The sequence below is a fragment of the Myxine glutinosa genome, chromosome 9 (assembly GCF_964187855.1).
Source record: "Myxine glutinosa chromosome 9, kmMyxGlut1.1, whole genome shotgun sequence".
NCBI lineage: Eukaryota > Metazoa > Chordata > Myxini > Myxiniformes > Myxinidae > Myxine > Myxine glutinosa.
Genome location: NC_136269.1, coordinates 2,486,335 through 2,504,381, shown reverse-complemented (window position 1 = coordinate 2,504,381; position 18,047 = coordinate 2,486,335).

Below are 18,047 nucleotides of genomic sequence, written 5' to 3'. Positions count from 1 at the left end.
AATAAAACGTCTGAAATGAGTCTATAAGGTATTATTAAAACGTCTGAAATGGGTCTACAAGGTATTATTAAAACTTCTGAAAAGGGTCTCTAAGGTATTAGTAAAACGTCTGAAATGAGTCTACAAGGTATTATTAAAACGTCTGCACAGGGTCTATAAGGTATTATTAAAACGTCTGAAATGAGTCTATAAGGTATTATTAAAACGTCTGAAAAGGGTCTTCAAGGTATTATTAAAACGTCTGAAATGGGTCTCCAAGGTATTATTAAAACGTCTGAAATGAGTCTATAAGGTATTATTAAAACGTCTGAAATGAGTCTATGAGGTATTATTAAAACGTCTGAAATGAGTCTACAAGGTATTATTAAAACGTCTGAAAGGGTCTACAAGGTATTATTAAAACGTCTGAAATGAGTCTATAAGGTATAATTAAAACGTCTGAAATGGGTCTACAAGGTATTATTAAAACGTCTGAAATGAGTCTATAAGGTATTATTAAAACGTCTGAAATGGGTCTACAAGGTATTAATAAAACGTCTGAAAGGGTCTACAAGGTATTATTAAAACGTCTGAAATGAGTCTATAAGGTATAATTGAAACGTCTGAAATGGGTCAACAGGGTATTATTAAAACGTCTGAAAAGGGTCTACAAGGTATTATTAAAACGTCTGAAAAGGGTCTACAAGGTATTATTAAAACGTCTGAAAAGGGTCTACAAGGTATTATTAAAACGTCTGAAATGAGTCTATAAGGTATTATTAAAACGTCTGAATTGAGTCTATAAGGTATTATTAAAACGTCTGAAATGAGTCTATAAGGTATTATTAAAACGTCTGAAAAGTGTATACAGGGTATTATTAAAACGTCTGAAAAGGGTCTACAGGGTATTATTAAAACGTCTGAAAAGGGTCTACAGGGTATTATTAAAACGTCTGAAATGAGTCTATAAGGTATTATTAAAACGTCTGAAAAGGGTCTATAGGGTATTATTAAAACGTCTGAAATGAGTCTATAAGGTATTATTAAAACGTCTGAAAAGGGTCTACAGGGTATTATTAAAACGTCTGAAATGAGTCTATAAGGTATTATTAAAACGTCTGAAATGAGTCTATAAGGTATTATTAAAACGTCTGAAAAGGGTCTGCAGGGTATTATTAAAACGTCTGAAATGGGTCTACAAGGTATTATTAAAACGTCTGAAAAGGGTCTACAAGGTATTATTAAAACGTCTGAAATGAGTCTATAAGGTATTATTAAAACGTCTGAAAACGGTCTACAGGGTATTATTAAAACGTCTGAAATGAGTCTATAAGGTATTATTAAAACGTCTGAAATGAGTCTATAAGGTATTATTAAAACGTCTGAAAAGTGTATACAGGGTATTATTAAAACGTCTGAAAAGGGTCTACAAGGTATTATTAAAACGTCTGAAAAGGGTCTACAAGGTATTATTAAAACGTCTGAAAAGGGTCAACAAGGTATTATTAAAACGTCTTAAATGGGTCTACAAGGTATTATTAAAACGTCTGAAAAGGGTCTACAAGGTATTATTAAAACGTCTGCAAAGGGTCTATAAGGTATTAATAAAACGTCTGAAATGAGTCTATAAGGTATTATTAAAACGTCTGAAATGGGTCTACAAGGTATTATTAAAACGTCTGAAAGGGTCTATAAGGTATTGTTAAAACGTCTGAAATGAGTCTATAAGGTATTATTAAAACGTCTGAAAAGGGTCTTCAAGGTATTATTAAAACGTCTGAAATGGGTCTCCAAGGTATTATTAAAACGTCTGAAATGAGTCTATAAGGTATTATTAAAACGTCTGAAATGAGTCTATGAGGTATTATTAAAACGTCTGAAATGAGTCTACAAGGTATTATTAAAACGTCTGAAAGGGTCTACAAGGTATTATTAAAACGTCTGAAATGAGTCTATAAGGTATAATTAAAACGTCTGAAATGGGTCTACAAGGTATTATTAAAACGTCTGAAATGAGTCTATAAGGTATTATTAAAACGTCTGAAATGGGTCTACAAGGTATTAATAAAACGTCTGAAAGGGTCTACAAGGTATTATTAAAACGTCTGAAATGAGTCTATAAGGTATAATTGAAACGTCTGAAATGGGTCAACAGGGTATTATTAAAACGTCTGAAAAGGGTCTACAAGGTATTATTAAAACGTCTGAAAAGGGTCTACAAGGTATTATTAAAACGTCTGAAAAGGGTCTACAAGGTATTATTAAAACGTCTGAAATGAGTCTATAAGGTATTATTAAAACGTCTGAATTGAGTCTATAAGGTATTATTAAAACGTCTGAAATGAGTCTATAAGGTATTATTAAAACGTCTGAAAAGTGTCTACACTTCTACAGGGTATTATTAAAACGTCTGAAATGAGTCTATAAGGTATTATTAAAACGTCTGAAATGGGTCTACAAGGTATTATTAAAACGTCTGAAAAGGGTCTACAGGGTATTATTAAAACGTCTGAAATGAGTCTATAAGGTATTATTAAAACGTCTGAAATGAGTCGATAAGGTATTATTAAAACGTCTGAAATGAGTCTATAAGGTATTATTAAAACGTCTGAAAAGGGTCTACAGGGTATTATTAAAACGTCTGAAATGAGTCTATAAGGTATTATTAAAACGTCTGAAATGGGTCTACAAGGTATTATTAAGACGTCTGAAAAGGGTCTACAAGGTATTATTAAAACGTCTGAAATGGGTCTACAGGGTATTATTAAATCGTCTGAAATGGGTCAACAGGGTATTATTAAAACGTCTGAAAAGGGTCTACAAGGTATTATTAAAACGTCTGAAATTGTTCTACAAGGTATTATTAAAACGTCTGAAATGTGTCTGCAAGGTATTATTAAAACGTCTGAAATGAGTCTAGAAGGTATTATTAAAACTTCTGAAATGGGTCTACAGGGTATTATTAAATCGTCTGAAATGGGTCAACAGGGTATTATTAAAACGTCTGAAAAGGGTCTACAAGGTATTATTAAAACGTCTGAAATTGTTCTACAAGGTATTATTAAAACGTCTGAAATGAGTCGATAAGGTATTATTAAAACGTCTGAAATGGGTCAACAGGGTATTATTTAAACGTCTGAAAAGGGTCTACAAGGTATTATTAAAACGTCTGAAATGGGTCTACAAGGTATTATTAAAACGTCTGAAAGGGTCGACAAGGTATTATTAAAACGTCTGAAATAGGTCTACAAGGTATTATTAAAACGTCTGAAATGGGTCTACAAGGTCTTATTAAAACGTCTGTAAAGGGTCTACAAGGTATTATTAAAACGTCTGAAAAGGGTCTACAAGGTATTATTAAAACGTCTGAAAAGGGTCTCCAAGGTATTATTAAAACGTCTGAAATAGGTCTACAAGGTATTATTAAAACGTCTGAAATGGGTCTACAAGGTCTTATTAAAACGTCTGAAATGGGTCTACACTTACAAGGTGTTATTAAAACGTCTGAAATGGGTCTACAAGGTATTATTAAAACGTCTGAAATGGGTCTACAAGGTATTATTAAAACGTCTGAAAGGGTCTACAAGGTATTATTAAAACGTCTGAAATGAGTCTATAAGGTATTATTAAAACGTCTGAAATGGGTCCACAAGGTATTATTAAAACGTCTGAAATGAGTCTATAAGGTATAATTGAAACGTCTGAAATGGGTCAACAGGGTATTATTAAAACGCTGAAATGGGTCTACAAGGTATTATTAAAACGTCTGAAAAGGGTCTATAAGGTATTATTAAAACGTCTGAAATGAGTCTATAAGGTATTATTAAAACGTCTGAAAAGGGTCTTCAAGGTATTATTAAAACGTCTGAAATGAGTCTATAAGGTATTATTAAAACGTCTGAAAAGGGTCTACAGGGTATTATTAAAACGTCTGAAAAGGGTCTACAAGGTATTATTAAAACGTCTGAAAAGGGTCTACAAGGTATTATTAAAACGTCTGAAAAGGGTCAACAAGGTATTATTAAAACGTCTTAAATGGGTCTACAAGGTATTATTAAAACGTCTGAAAAGGCTCTACAAGGTATTATTAAAACGTCTGAAAGGGTCTATAAGGTATTAATAAAACGTCTGAAATGAGTCTATAAGGTATTATTAAAACGTCTGAAATGGGTCTACAAGGTATTATTAAAACTTCTGAAAAGGGTCTCTAAGGTATTAGTAAAACGTCTGAAATGAGTCTACAAGGTATTATTAAAACGTCTGCACAGGGTCTATAAGGTATTATTAAAACGTCTGAAATGAGTCTATAAGGTATTATTAAAACGTCTGAAAAGGGTCTTCAAGGTATTATTAAAACGTCTGAAATGGGTCTCCAAGGTATTATTAAAACGTCTGAAATGAGTCTATAAGGTATTATTAAAACGTCTGAAATGAGTCTATGAGGTATTATTAAAACGTCTGAAATGAGTCTACAAGGTATTATTAAAACGTCTGAAAGGGTCTACAAGGTATTATTAAAACGTCTGAAATGAGTCTATAAGGTATAATTAAAACGTCTGAAATGGGTCTACAAGGTATTATTAAAACGTCTGAAATGAGTCTATAAGGTATTATTAAAACGTCTGAAATGGGTCTACAAGGTATTAATAAAACGTCTGAAAGGGTCTACAAGGTATTATTAAAACGTCTGAAATGAGTCTATAAGGTATAATTGAAACGTCTGAAATGGGTCAACAGGGTATTATTAAAACGTCTGAAAAGGGTCTACAAGGTATTATTAAAACGTCTGAAAAGGGTCTACAAGGTATTATTAAAACGTCTGAAAAGGGTCTACAAGGTATTATTAAAACGTCTGAAATGAGTCTATAAGGTATTATTAAAACGTCTGAATTGAGTCTATAAGGTATTATTAAAACGTCTGAAATGAGTCTATAAGGTATTATTAAAACGTCTGAAAAGTGTATACAGGGTATTATTAAAACGTCTGAAAAGGGTCTACAGGGTATTATTAAAACGTCTGAAAAGGGTCTACAGGGTATTATTAAAACGTCTGAAATGAGTCTATAAGGTATTATTAAAACGTCTGAAAAGGGTCTATAGGGTATTATTAAAACGTCTGAAAAGGGTCTACAGGGTATTATTAAAACGTCTGAAATGAGTCTATAAGGTATTATTAAAACGTCTGAAATGAGTCTATAAGGTATTATTAAAACGTCTGAAAAGGGTCTGCAGGGTATTATTAAAACGTCTGAAATGGGTCTACAAGGTATTATTAAAACGTCTGAAAAGGGTCTACAAGGTATTATTAAAACGTCTGAAATGAGTCTATAAGGTATTATTAAAACGTCTGAAAACGGTCTACAGGGTATTATTAAAACGTCTGAAATGAGTCTATAAGGTATTATTAAAACGTCTGAAATGAGTCTATAAGGTATTATTAAAACGTCTGAAAAGTGTATACAGGGTATTATTAAAACGTCTGAAAAGGGTCTACAAGGTATTATTAAAACGTCTGAAAAGGGTCTACAAGGTATTATTAAAACGTCTGAAAAGGGTCAACAAGGTATTATTAAAACGTCTTAAATGGGTCTACAAGGTATTATTAAAACGTCTGAAAAGGGTCTACAAGGTATTATTAAAACGTCTGCAAAGGGTCTATAAGGTATTAATAAAACGTCTGAAATGAGTCTATAAGGTATTATTAAAACGTCTGAAATGGGTCTACAAGGTATTATTAAAACGTCTGAAAGGGTCTATAAGGTATTGTTAAAACGTCTGAAATGAGTCTATAAGGTATTATTAAAACGTCTGAAAAGGGTCTTCAAGGTATTATTAAAACGTCTGAAATGGGTCTCCAAGGTATTATTAAAACGTCTGAAATGAGTCTATAAGGTATTATTAAAACGTCTGAAATGAGTCTATGAGGTATTATTAAAACGTCTGAAATGAGTCTACAAGGTATTATTAAAACGTCTGAAAGGGTCTACAAGGTATTATTAAAACGTCTGAAATGAGTCTATAAGGTATAATTAAAACGTCTGAAATGGGTCTACAAGGTATTATTAAAACGTCTGAAATGAGTCTATAAGGTATTATTAAAACGTCTGAAATGGGTCTACAAGGTATTAATAAAACGTCTGAAAGGGTCTACAAGGTATTATTAAAACGTCTGAAATGAGTCTATAAGGTATAATTGAAACGTCTGAAATGGGTCAACAGGGTATTATTAAAACGTCTGAAAAGGGTCTACAAGGTATTATTAAAACGTCTGAAAAGGGTCTACAAGGTATTATTAAAACGTCTGAAAAGGGTCTACAAGGTATTATTAAAACGTCTGAAATGAGTCTATAAGGTATTATTAAAACGTCTGAATTGAGTCGATAAGGTATTATTAAAACGTCTGAAATGAGTCTATAAGGTATTATTAAAACGTCTGAAAAGTGTATACAGGGTATTATTAAAACGTCTGAAAAGGGTCTACAGGGTATTATTAAAACGTCTGAAAAGGGTCTACAGGGTATTATTAAAACGTCTGAAATGAGTCTATAAGGTATTATTAAAACGTCTGAAAAGGGTCTATAGGGTATTATTAAAACGTCTGAAAAGGGTCTACAGGGTATTATTAAAACGTCTGAAATGAGTTTATAAGGTATTATTAAAACGTCTGAAATGAGTCTATAAGGTATTATTAAAACGTCTGAAAAGGGTCTGCAGGGTATTATTAAAACGTCTGAAATGGGTCTACAAGGTATTATTAAAACGTCTGAAAAGGGTCTACAAGGTATTATTAAAACGTCTGAAATGAGTCTATAAGGTATTATTAAAACGTCTGAAAACGGTCTACAGGGTATTATTAAAACGTCTGAAATGAGTCTATAAGGTATTATTAAAACGTCTGAAATGAGTCTATAAGGTATTATTAAAACGTCTGAAAAGTGTATACAGGGTATTATTAAAACGTCTGAAAAGGGTCTACAAGGTATTATTAAAACGTCTGAAAAGGGTCTACAAGGTATTATTAAAACGTCTGAAAAGGGTCAACAAGGTATTATTAAAACGTCTTAAATGGGTCTACAAGGTATTATTAAAACGTCTGAAAAGGGTCTACAAGGTATTATTAAAACGTCTGCAAAGGGTCTATAAGGTATTAATAAAACGTCTGAAATGAGTCTATAAGGTATTATTAAAACGTCTGAAATGGGTCTACAAGGTATTATTAAAACGTCTGAAAGGGTCTATAAGGTATTGTTAAAACGTCTGAAATGAGTCTATAAGGTATTATTAAAACGTCTGAAAAGGGTCTTCAAGGTATTATTAAAACGTCTGAAATGAGTCTATAAGGTATTATTAAAACGTCTGAAATGAGTCTATAAGGTATTATTAAAACGTCTGAAAAGGGTCTACAGGGTATTATTAAAACGTCTGAAAAGGGTCTACAAGGTATTATTAAAACGTCTGAAAAGGGTCTACAAGGTATTATTAAAACGTCTGAAAAGGGTCAACAAGGTATTATTAAAACGTCTTAAATGGGTCTACAAGGTATTATTAAAACGTCTGAAAAGGGTCTACAAGGTATTATTAAAACGTCTGAAAGGGTCTATAAGGTATTATTAAAACGTCTGAAATGAGTCTATAAGGTATTATTAAAACGTCTGAAATGGGTCTACAAGGTATTATTAAAACGTCTGAAAGGGTCTATAAGGTATTATTAAAACGTCTGAAATGAGTCTACAAGGTATTATTAAAACGTCTGCAAAGGGTCTATAAGGTATTATTAAAACGTCTGAAATGAGTCTATAAGGTATTATTAAAACGTCTGAAAAGGATCTTCAAGGTATTATTAAAACGTCTGAAATGGGTCGCCAAGGTATTATTAAAACGTCTGAAATGAGTCTATAAGGTATTATTAAAACGTCTGAAATGAGTCTATGAGGTTTTATTAAAACGTCTGAAATGAGTCTACAAGGTATTATTAAAACGTCTGAAAGGGTCTACAAGGTATTATTAAAACGTCTGAAATGAGTCTATAAGGTATAATTAAAACGTCTGAAATGGGTCTACAAGGTATTATTAAAACGTCTGAAATGAGTCTATAAGGTATTATTAAAACGTCTGAAATGGGTCTACAAGGTATTATTAAAACGTCTGAAAGGGTCTACAAGGTATTATTAAAACGTCTGAAATGACTCTATAAGGTATAATTAAAACGTCTGAAATGGGTCTACAAGGTATTATTAAAACGTCTGAAATGGGTCTACAAGGTCTTATTAAAACGTCTGTAAAGGGTCTACAAGGTATTATTAAAACGTCTGAAAAGGGTCTACAAGGTATTATTAAAACGTCTGAAAAGGGTCTACAAGGTATTATTAAAACGTCTGAAATAGGTCTACAAGGTATTATTAAAACGTCTGAAATGGGTCTACAAGGTCTTATTAAAACGTCTGAAATGGGTCTACACTTACAAGGTGTTATTAAAACGTCTGAAATGGGTCTACAAGGTATTATTAAAACGTCTGAAATGGGTCTACAAGGTATTATTAAAACGTCTGAAAGGGTCTACAAGGTATTATTAAAACGTCTGAAATGAGTCTATAAGGTATTATTAAAACGTCTGAAATGGGTCTACAAGGTATTATTAAAACGTCTGAAATGAGTCTATAAGGTATAATTGAAACGTCTGAAATGGGTCAACAGGGTATTATTAAAACGCTGAAATGGGTCTACAAGGTATTATTAAAACGTCTGAAAAGGGTCTATAAGGTATTATTAAAACGTCTGAAAAGGGTCTTCAAGGTATTATTAAAACGTCTGAAATGAGTCTATAAGGTATTATTAAAACGTCTGAAAAGGGTCTACAGGGTATTATTAAAACGTCTGAAAAGGGTCTACAAGGTATTATTAAAACGTCTGAAAAGGGTCTACAAGGTATTATTAAAACGTCTGAAAAGGGTCAACAAGGTATTATTAAAACGTCTTAAATGGGTCTACAAGGTATTATTAAAACGTCTGAAAAGGGTCTACAAGGTATTATTAAAACGTCTGAAAGGGTCTATAAGGTATTAATAAAACGTCTGAAATGAGTCTATAAGGTATTATTAAAACGTCTGAAATGGGTCTACAAGGTATTATTAAAACTTCTGAAAAGGGTCTACAAGGTATTAGTAAAACGTCTGAAATGAGTCTACAAGGTATTATTAAAACGTCTGCACAGGGTCTATAAGGTATTATTAAAACGTCTGAAATGAGTCTATAAGGTATTATTAAAACGTCTGAAAAGGGTCTTCAAGGTATTATTAAAACGTCTGAAATGGGTCTCCAAGGTATTATTAAAACGTCTGAAATGAGTCTATAAGGTATTATTAAAACGTCTGAAATGAGTCTATGAGGTATTATTAAAACGTCTGAAATGAGTCTACAAGGTATTATTAAAACGTCTGAAAGTGTCTACAAGGTATTATTAAAACGTCTGAAATGAGTCTATAAGGTATAATTAAAACGTCTGAAATGGGTCTACAAGGTATTATTAAAACGTCTGAAATGAGTCTATAAGGTATTATTAAAACGTCTGAAATGGGTCTACAAGGTATTAATAAAACGTCTGAAAGGGTCTACAAGGTATTATTAAAACGTCTGAAATGAGTCTATAAGGTATAATTGAAACGTCTGAAATGGGTCAACAGGGTATTATTAAAACGTCTGAAATGAGTCTATAAGGTATTATTAAAACGTCTGAAAAGGGTCTATAGGGTATTATTAAAACGTCTGAAAAGGGTCTACAGGGTATTATTAAAACGTCTGAAATGAGTCTATAAGGTATTATTAAAACGTCTGAAATGAGTCTATAAGGTATTATTAAAACGTCTGAAAAGGGTCTGCAGGGTATTATTAAAACGTCTGAAATGGGTCTACAAGGTATTATTAAAACGTCTGAAAAGGGTCTACAAGGTATTATTAAAACGTCTGAAATGAGTCTATAAGGTATTATTAAAACGTCTGAAAACGGTCTACAGGGTATTATTAAAACGTCTGAAATGAGTCTATAAGGTATTATTAAAACGTCTGAAATGAGTCTATAAGGTATTATTAAAACGTCTGAAAAGGGTCTACAGGGTATTATTAAAACGTCTGAAAAGGGTCTACAAGGTATTATTAAAACGTCTGAAAAGGGTCTACAAGGTATTATTAAAACGTCTGAAAAGGGTCAACAATGTATTATTAAAACGTCTTAAATGGGTCTACAAGGTATTATTAAAACGTCTGAAAAGGGTCTACAAGGTATTATTAAAACGTCTGAAAGGGTCTATAAGGTATTATTAAAACGTCTGAAATGAGTCTATAAGGTATTATTAAAACGTCTGAAATGGGTCTACAAGGTATTATTAAAACGTCTGAAAGGGTCTATAAGGTATTATTAAAACGTCTGAAATGAGTCTACAAGGTATTATTAAAACGTCTGCAAAGGGTCTATAAGGTATTATTAAAACGTCTGAAATGAGTCTATAAGGTATTATTAAAACGTCTGAAAAGGGTCTTCAAGGTATTATTAAAACGTCTGAAATGGGTCTCCAAGGTATTATTAAAACGTCTGAAATGAGTCTATAAGATATTATTAAAACGTCTGAAATGAGTCTATGAGGTATTATTAAAACGTCTGAAATGAGTCTACAAGGTATTATTAAAACGTCTGAAAGGGTCTACAAGGTATTATTAAAACGTCTGAAATGAGTCTATAAGGTATAATTAAAACGTCTGAAATGGGTCTACAAGGTATTATTAAAACGTCTGAAATGAGTCTATAAGGTATTATTAAAACGTCTGAAATGGGTCTACAAGGTATTATTAAAACGTCTGAAAGGGTCTACAAGGTATTATTAAAACGTCTGAAATGACTCTATAAGGTATAATTAAAACGTCTGAAATGGGTCTACAAGGTATTATTAAAACGTCTGAAATGTGTCTGCAAGGTATTATTAAAACGTCTGAAATGTGTCTGCAAGGTATTATTAAAACGTCTGAAATGAGTCTAGAAGGTATTATTAAAACTTCTGAAATGGGTCTACAGGGTATTATTAAAACGTCTGAAATGAGTCTATGAGGTTTTATTAAAACGTCTGAAATGAGTCTACAAGGTATTATTAAAACGTCTGAAAGGGTCTACAAGGTATTATTAAAACGTCTGAAATGACTCTATAAGGTATAATTAAAACGTCTGAAATGGGTCTACAAGGTATTATTAAAACGTCTGAAATGGGTCTACAAGGTCTTATTAAAACGTCTGTAAAGGGTCTACAAGGTATTATTAAAACGTCTGAAAAGGGTCTACAAGGTATTATTAAAACGTCTGAAAAGGGTCTACAAGGTATTATTAAAACGTCTGAAATAGGTCTACAAGGTATTATTAAAACGTCTGAAATGGGTCTACAAGGTCTTATTAAAACGTCTGAAATGGGTCTACACTTACAAGGTGTTATTAAAACGTCTGAAATGGGTCTACAAGGTATTATTAAAACGTCTGAAATGGGTCTACAAGGTATTATTAAAACGTCTGAAAGGGTCTACAAGGTATTATTAAAACGTCTGAAATGAGTCTATAAGGTATTATTAAAACGTCTGAAATGGGTCTACAAGGTATTATTAAAACGTCTGAAATGAGTCTATAAGGTATAATTGAAACGTCTGAAATGGGTCAACAGGGTATTATTAAAACGCTGAAATGGGTCTACAAGGTATTATTAAAACGTCTGAAAAGGGTCTATAAGGTATTATTAAAACGTCTGAAATGAGTCTATAAGGTATTATTAAAACGTCTGAAAAGGGTCTTCAAGGTATTATTAAAACGTCTGAAATGAGTCTATAAGGTATTATTAAAACGTCTGAAAAGGGTCTACAGGGTATTATTAAAACGTCTGAAAAGGGTCTACAAGGTATTATTAAAACGTCTGAAAAGGGTCTACAAGGTATTATTAAAACGTCTGAAAAGGGTCAACAAGGTATTATTAAAACGTCTTAAATGGGTCTACAAGGTATTATTAAAACGTCTGAAAAGGGTCTACAAGGTATTATTAAAACGTCTGAAAGGGTCTATAAGGTATTAATAAAACGTCTGAAATGAGTCTATAAGGTATTATTAAAACGTCTGAAATGGGTCTACAAGGTATTATTAAAACTTCTGAAAAGGGTCTATAAGGTATTAGTAAAACGTCTGAAATGAGTCTACAAGGTATTATTAAAACGTCTGCACAGGGTCTATAAGGTATTATTAAAACGTCTGAAATGAGTCTATAAGGTATTATTAAAACGTCTGAAAAGGGTCTTCAAGGTATTATTAAAACGTCTGAAATGGGTCTCCAAGGTATTATTAAAACGTCTGAAATGAGTCTATAAGGTATTATTAAAACGTCTGAAATGAGTCTATGAGGTATTATTAAAACGTCTGAAATGAGTCTACAAGGTATTATTAAAACGTCTGAAAGGGTCTACAAGGTATTATTAAAACGTCTGAAATGAGTCTATAAGGTATAATTAAAACGTCTGAAATGGGTCTACAAGGTATTATTAAAACGTCTGAAATGAGTCTATAAGGTATTATTAAAACGTCTGAAATGGGTCTACAAGGTATTAATAAAACGTCTGAAAGGGTCTACAAGGTATTATTAAAACGTCTGAAATGAGTCTATAAGGTATAATTGAAACGTCTGAAATGGGTCAACAGGGTATTATTAAAACGTCTGAAAAGGGTCTACAAGGTATTATTAAAACGTCTGAAAAGGGTCTACAAGGTATTATTAAAACGTCTGAAAAGGGTCTACAAGGTATTATTAAAACGTCTGAAATGAGTCTATAAGGTATTATTAAAACGTCTGAATTGAGTCTATAAGGTATTATTAAAACGTCTGAAATGAGTCTATAAGGTATTATTAAAACGTCTGAAAAGTGTATACAGGGTATTATTAAAACGTCTGAAAAGGGTCTACAGGGTATTATTAAAACGTCTGAAAAGGGTCTACAGGGTATTATTAAAACGTCTGAAATGAGTCTATAAGGTATTATTAAAACGTCTGAAAAGGGTCTATAGGGTATTATTAAAACGTCTGAAAAGGGTCTACAGGGTATTATTAAAACGTCTGAAATGAGTCTATAAGGTATTATTAAAACGTCTGAAATGAGTCTATAAGGTATTATTAAAACGTCTGAAAAGGGTCTGCAGGGTATTATTAAAACGTCTGAAATGGGTCTACAAGGTATTATTAAAACGTCTGAAAAGGGTCTACAAGGTATTATTAAAACGTCTGAAATGAGTCTATAAGGTATTATTAAAACGTCTGAAAACGGTCTACAGGGTATTATTAAAACGTCTGAAATGAGTCTATAAGGTATTATTAAAACGTCTGAAATGAGTCTATAAGGTATTATTAAAACGTCTGAAAAGGGTCTACAGGGTATTATTAAAACGTCTGAAAAGGGTCTACAAGGTATTATTAAAACGTCTGAAAAGGGTCTACAAGGTATTATTAAAACGTCTGAAAAGGGTCAACAAGGTATTATTAAAACGTCTTAAATGGGTCTACAAGGTATTATTAAAACGTCTGAAAAGGGTCTACAATGTATTATTAAAACGTCTGCAAAGGGTCTATAAGGTATTAATAAAACGTCTGAAATGAGTCTATAAGGTATTATTAAAACGTCTGAAATGGGTCTACAAGGTATTATTAAAACGTCTGAAAGGGTCTATAAGGTATTATTAAAACGTCTGAAATGAGTCTATAAGGTATTATTAAAACGTCTGAAAAGGGTCTTCAAGGTATTATTAAAACGTCTGAAATGAGTCTATAAGGTATTATTAAAACGTCTGAAATGAGTCTATAAGGTATTATTAAAACGTCTGAAAAGGGTCTACAGGGTATTATTAAAACGTCTGAAAAGGGTCTACAAGGTATTATTAAAACGTCTGAAAAGGGTCTACAAGGTATTATTAAAACGTCTGAAAAGGGTCAACAAGGTATTATTAAAACGTCTTAAATGGGTCTACAAGGTATTATTAAAACGTCTGAAAAGGGTCTACAAGGTATTATTAAAACGTCTGAAAGGGTCTATAAGGTATTATTAAAACGTCTGAAATGAGTCTATAAGGTATTATTAAAACGTCTGAAATGGGTCTACAAGGTATTATTAAAACGTCTGAAAGGGTCTATAAGGTATTATTAAAACGTCTGAAATGAGTCTACAAGGTATTATTAAAACGTCTGCAAAGGGTCTATAAGGTATTATTAAAACGTCTGAAATGAGTCTATAAGGTATTATTAAAACGTCTGAAAAGGGTCTTCAAGGTATTATTAAAACGTCTGAAATGGGTCTCCAAGGTATTATTAAAACGTCTGAAATGAGTCTATAAGATATTATTAAAACGTCTGAAATGAGTCTATGAGGTATTATTAAAACGTCTGAAATGAGTCTACAAGGTATTATTAAAACGTCTGAAAGGGTCTACAAGGTATTATTAAAACGTCTGAAATGAGTCTATAAGGTATAATTAAAACGTCTGAAATGGGTCTACAAGGTATTATTAAAACGTCTGAAATGAGTCTATAAGGTATTATTAAAACGTCTGAAATGGGTCTACAAGGTATTATTAAAACGTCTGAAAGGGTCTACAAGGTATTATTAAAACGTCTGAAATGACTCTATAAGGTATAATTAAAACGTCTGAAATGGGTCTACAAGGTATTATTAAAACGTCTGAAATGTGTCTGCAAGGTATTATTAAAACGTCTGAAATGTGTCTGCAAGGTATTATTAAAACGTCTGAAATGAGTCTAGAAGGTATTATTAAAACTTCTGAAATGGGTCTACAGGGTATTATTAAATCGTCTGAAATGGGTCAACAGGGTATTATTAAAACGTCTGAAAAGGGTCTACAAGGTATTATTAAAACGTCTGAAATTGTTCTACAAGGTATTATTAAAACGTCTGAAATGAGTCGATAAGGTATTATTAAAACGTCTGAAATGGGTCAACAGGGTATTATTTAAACGTCTGAAAAGGGTCTACAAGGTATTATTAAAACGTCTGAAATGGGTCTACAAGGTATTATTAAAACGTCTGAAATGAGTCTATAAGGTATTATTAAAACGTCTGAAATGGGTCAACAGGGTTTTATTAAAACTTCTGAAATGGGTCTACAGGGTATTATTAAATCGTCTGAAAAGGGTCTACAGGGTATTATTAAAACGTCTGAAATGGGTCTACAAGGTATTATTAAAACGTCTGAAATGGGTCAACAGGGTATTATTAAAACGTCTGAAATGGGTCTACAAGGTATTATTAAAACGTCTGAAATGGGTCTACACTTACAAGGTATTATTAAAACGTCTGAAATGAGTCTATAAGGTATAATTAAAACGTCTGAAATGGGTCTACAAGGTATTATTAAAACGTCTGAAATGAGTCTATAAGGTATTATTAAAACGTCTGAAATGGGTCTACAAGGTATTATTAAAACGTCTGAAAGGGTCTACAAGGTATTATTAAAACGTCTGAAATGACTCTATAAGGTATAATTAAAACGTCTGAAATGGGTCTACAAGGTATTATTAAAACGTCTGAAATGTGTCTGCAAGGTATTATTAAAACGTCTGAAATGTGTCTGCAAGGTATTATTAAAACGTCTGAAATGAGTCTAGAAGGTATTATTAAAACTTCTGAAATGGGTCTACAGGGTATTATTAAATCGTCTGAAATGGGTCAACAGGGTATTATTAAAACGTCTGAAAAGGGTCTACAAGGTATTATTAAAACGTCTGAAATTGTTCTACAAGGTATTATTAAAACGTCTGAAATGAGTCGATAAGGTATTATTAAAACGTCTGAAATGGGTCAACAGGGTATTATTTAAACGTCTGAAAAGGGTCTACAAGGTATTATTAAAACGTCTGAAAAGGGTCTACAAGGTATTATTAAAACGTCTGAAATGAGTCTATAAGGTATTATTAAAACGTCTGAAAACGGTCTACAGGGTATTATTAAAACGTCTGAAATGAGTCTATAAGGTATTATTAAAACGTCTGAAATGAGTCTATAAGGTATTATTAAAACGTCTGAAAAGGGTCTACAGGGTATTATTAAAACGTCTGAAAAGGGTCTACAAGGTATTATTAAAACGTCTGAAAAGGGTCTACAAGGTATTATTAAAACGTCTGAAAAGGGTCAACAAGGTATTATTAAAACGTCTTAAATGGGTCTACAAGGTATTATTAAAACGTCTGAAAAGGGTCTACAATGTATTATTAAAACGTCTGCAAAGGGTCTATAAGGTATTAATAAAACGTCTGAAATGAGTCTATAAGGTATTATTAAAACGTCTGAAATGGGTCTACAAGGTATTATTAAAACGTCTGAAAGGGTCTATAAGGTATTATTAAAACGTCTGAAATGAGTCTATAAGGTATTATTAAAACGTCTGAAAAGGGTCTTCAAGGTATTATTAAAACGTCTGAAATGAGTCTATAAGGTATTATTAAAACGTCTGAAATGAGTCTATAAGGTATTATTAAAACGTCTGAAAAGGGTCTACAGGGTATTATTAAAACGTCTGAAAAGGGTCTACAAGGTATTATTAAAACGTCTGAAAAGGGTCTACAAGGTATTATTAAAACGTCTGAAAAGGGTCAACAAGGTATTATTAAAACGTCTTAAATGGGTCTACAAGGTATTATTAAAACGTCTGAAAAGGGTCTACAAGGTATTATTAAAACGTCTGAAAGGGTCTATAAGGTATTATTAAAACGTCTGAAATGAGTCTATAAGGTATTATTAAAACGTCTGAAATGGGTCTACAAGGTATTATTAAAACGTCTGAAAGGGTCTATAAGGTATTATTAAAACGTCTGAAATGAGTCTACAAGGTATTATTAAAACGTCTGCAAAGGGTCTATAAGGTATTATTAAAACGTCTGAAATGAGTCTATAAGGTATTATTAAAACGTCTGAAAAGGGTCTTCAAGGTATTATTAAAACGTCTGAAATGGGTCTCCAAGGTATTATTAAAACGTCTGAAATGAGTCTATAAGATATTATTAAAACGTCTGAAATGAGTCTATGAGGTATTATTAAAACGTCTGAAATGAGTCTACAAGGTATTATTAAAACGTCTGAAAGGGTCTACAAGGTATTATTAAAACGTCTGAAATGAGTCTATAAGGTATAATTAAAACGTCTGAAATGGGTCTACAAGGTATTATTAAAACGTCTGAAATGAGTCTATAAGGTATTATTAAAACGTCTGAAATGGGTCTACAAGGTATTATTAAAACGTCTGAAAGGGTCTACAAGGTATTATTAAAACGTCTGAAATGACTCTATAAGGTATAATTAAAACGTCTGAAATGGGTCTACAAGGTATTATTAAAACGTCTGAAATGTGTCTGCAAGGTATTATTAAAACGTCTGAAATGTGTCTGCAAGGTATTATTAAAACGTCTGAAATGAGTCTAGAAGGTATTATTAAAACTTCTGAAATGGGTCTACAGGGTATTATTAAATCGTCTGAAATGGGTCAACAGGGTATTATTAAAACGTCTGAAAAGGGTCTACAAGGTATTATTAAAACGTCTGAAATTGTTCTACAAGGTATTATTAAAACGTCTGAAATGAGTCGATAAGGTATTATTAAAACGTCTGAAATGGGTCAACAGGGTATTATTTAAACGTCTGAAAAGGGTCTACAAGGTATTATTAAAACGTCTGAAATGGGTCTACAAGGTATTATTAAAACGTCTGAAATGAGTCTATAAGGTATTATTAAAACGTCTGAAATGGGTCAACAGGGTTTTATTAAAACTTCTGAAATGGGTCTACAGGGTATTATTAAATCGTCTGAAAAGGGTCTACAGGGTATTATTAAAACGTCTGAAATGGGTCTACAAGGTATTATTAAAACGTCTGAAATGGGTCAACAGGGTATTATTAAAACGTCTGAAATGGGTCTACAAGGTATTATTAAAACGTCTGAAATGGGTCTACACTTACAAGGTATTATTAAAACGTCTGAAATGAGTCTATAAGGTATAATT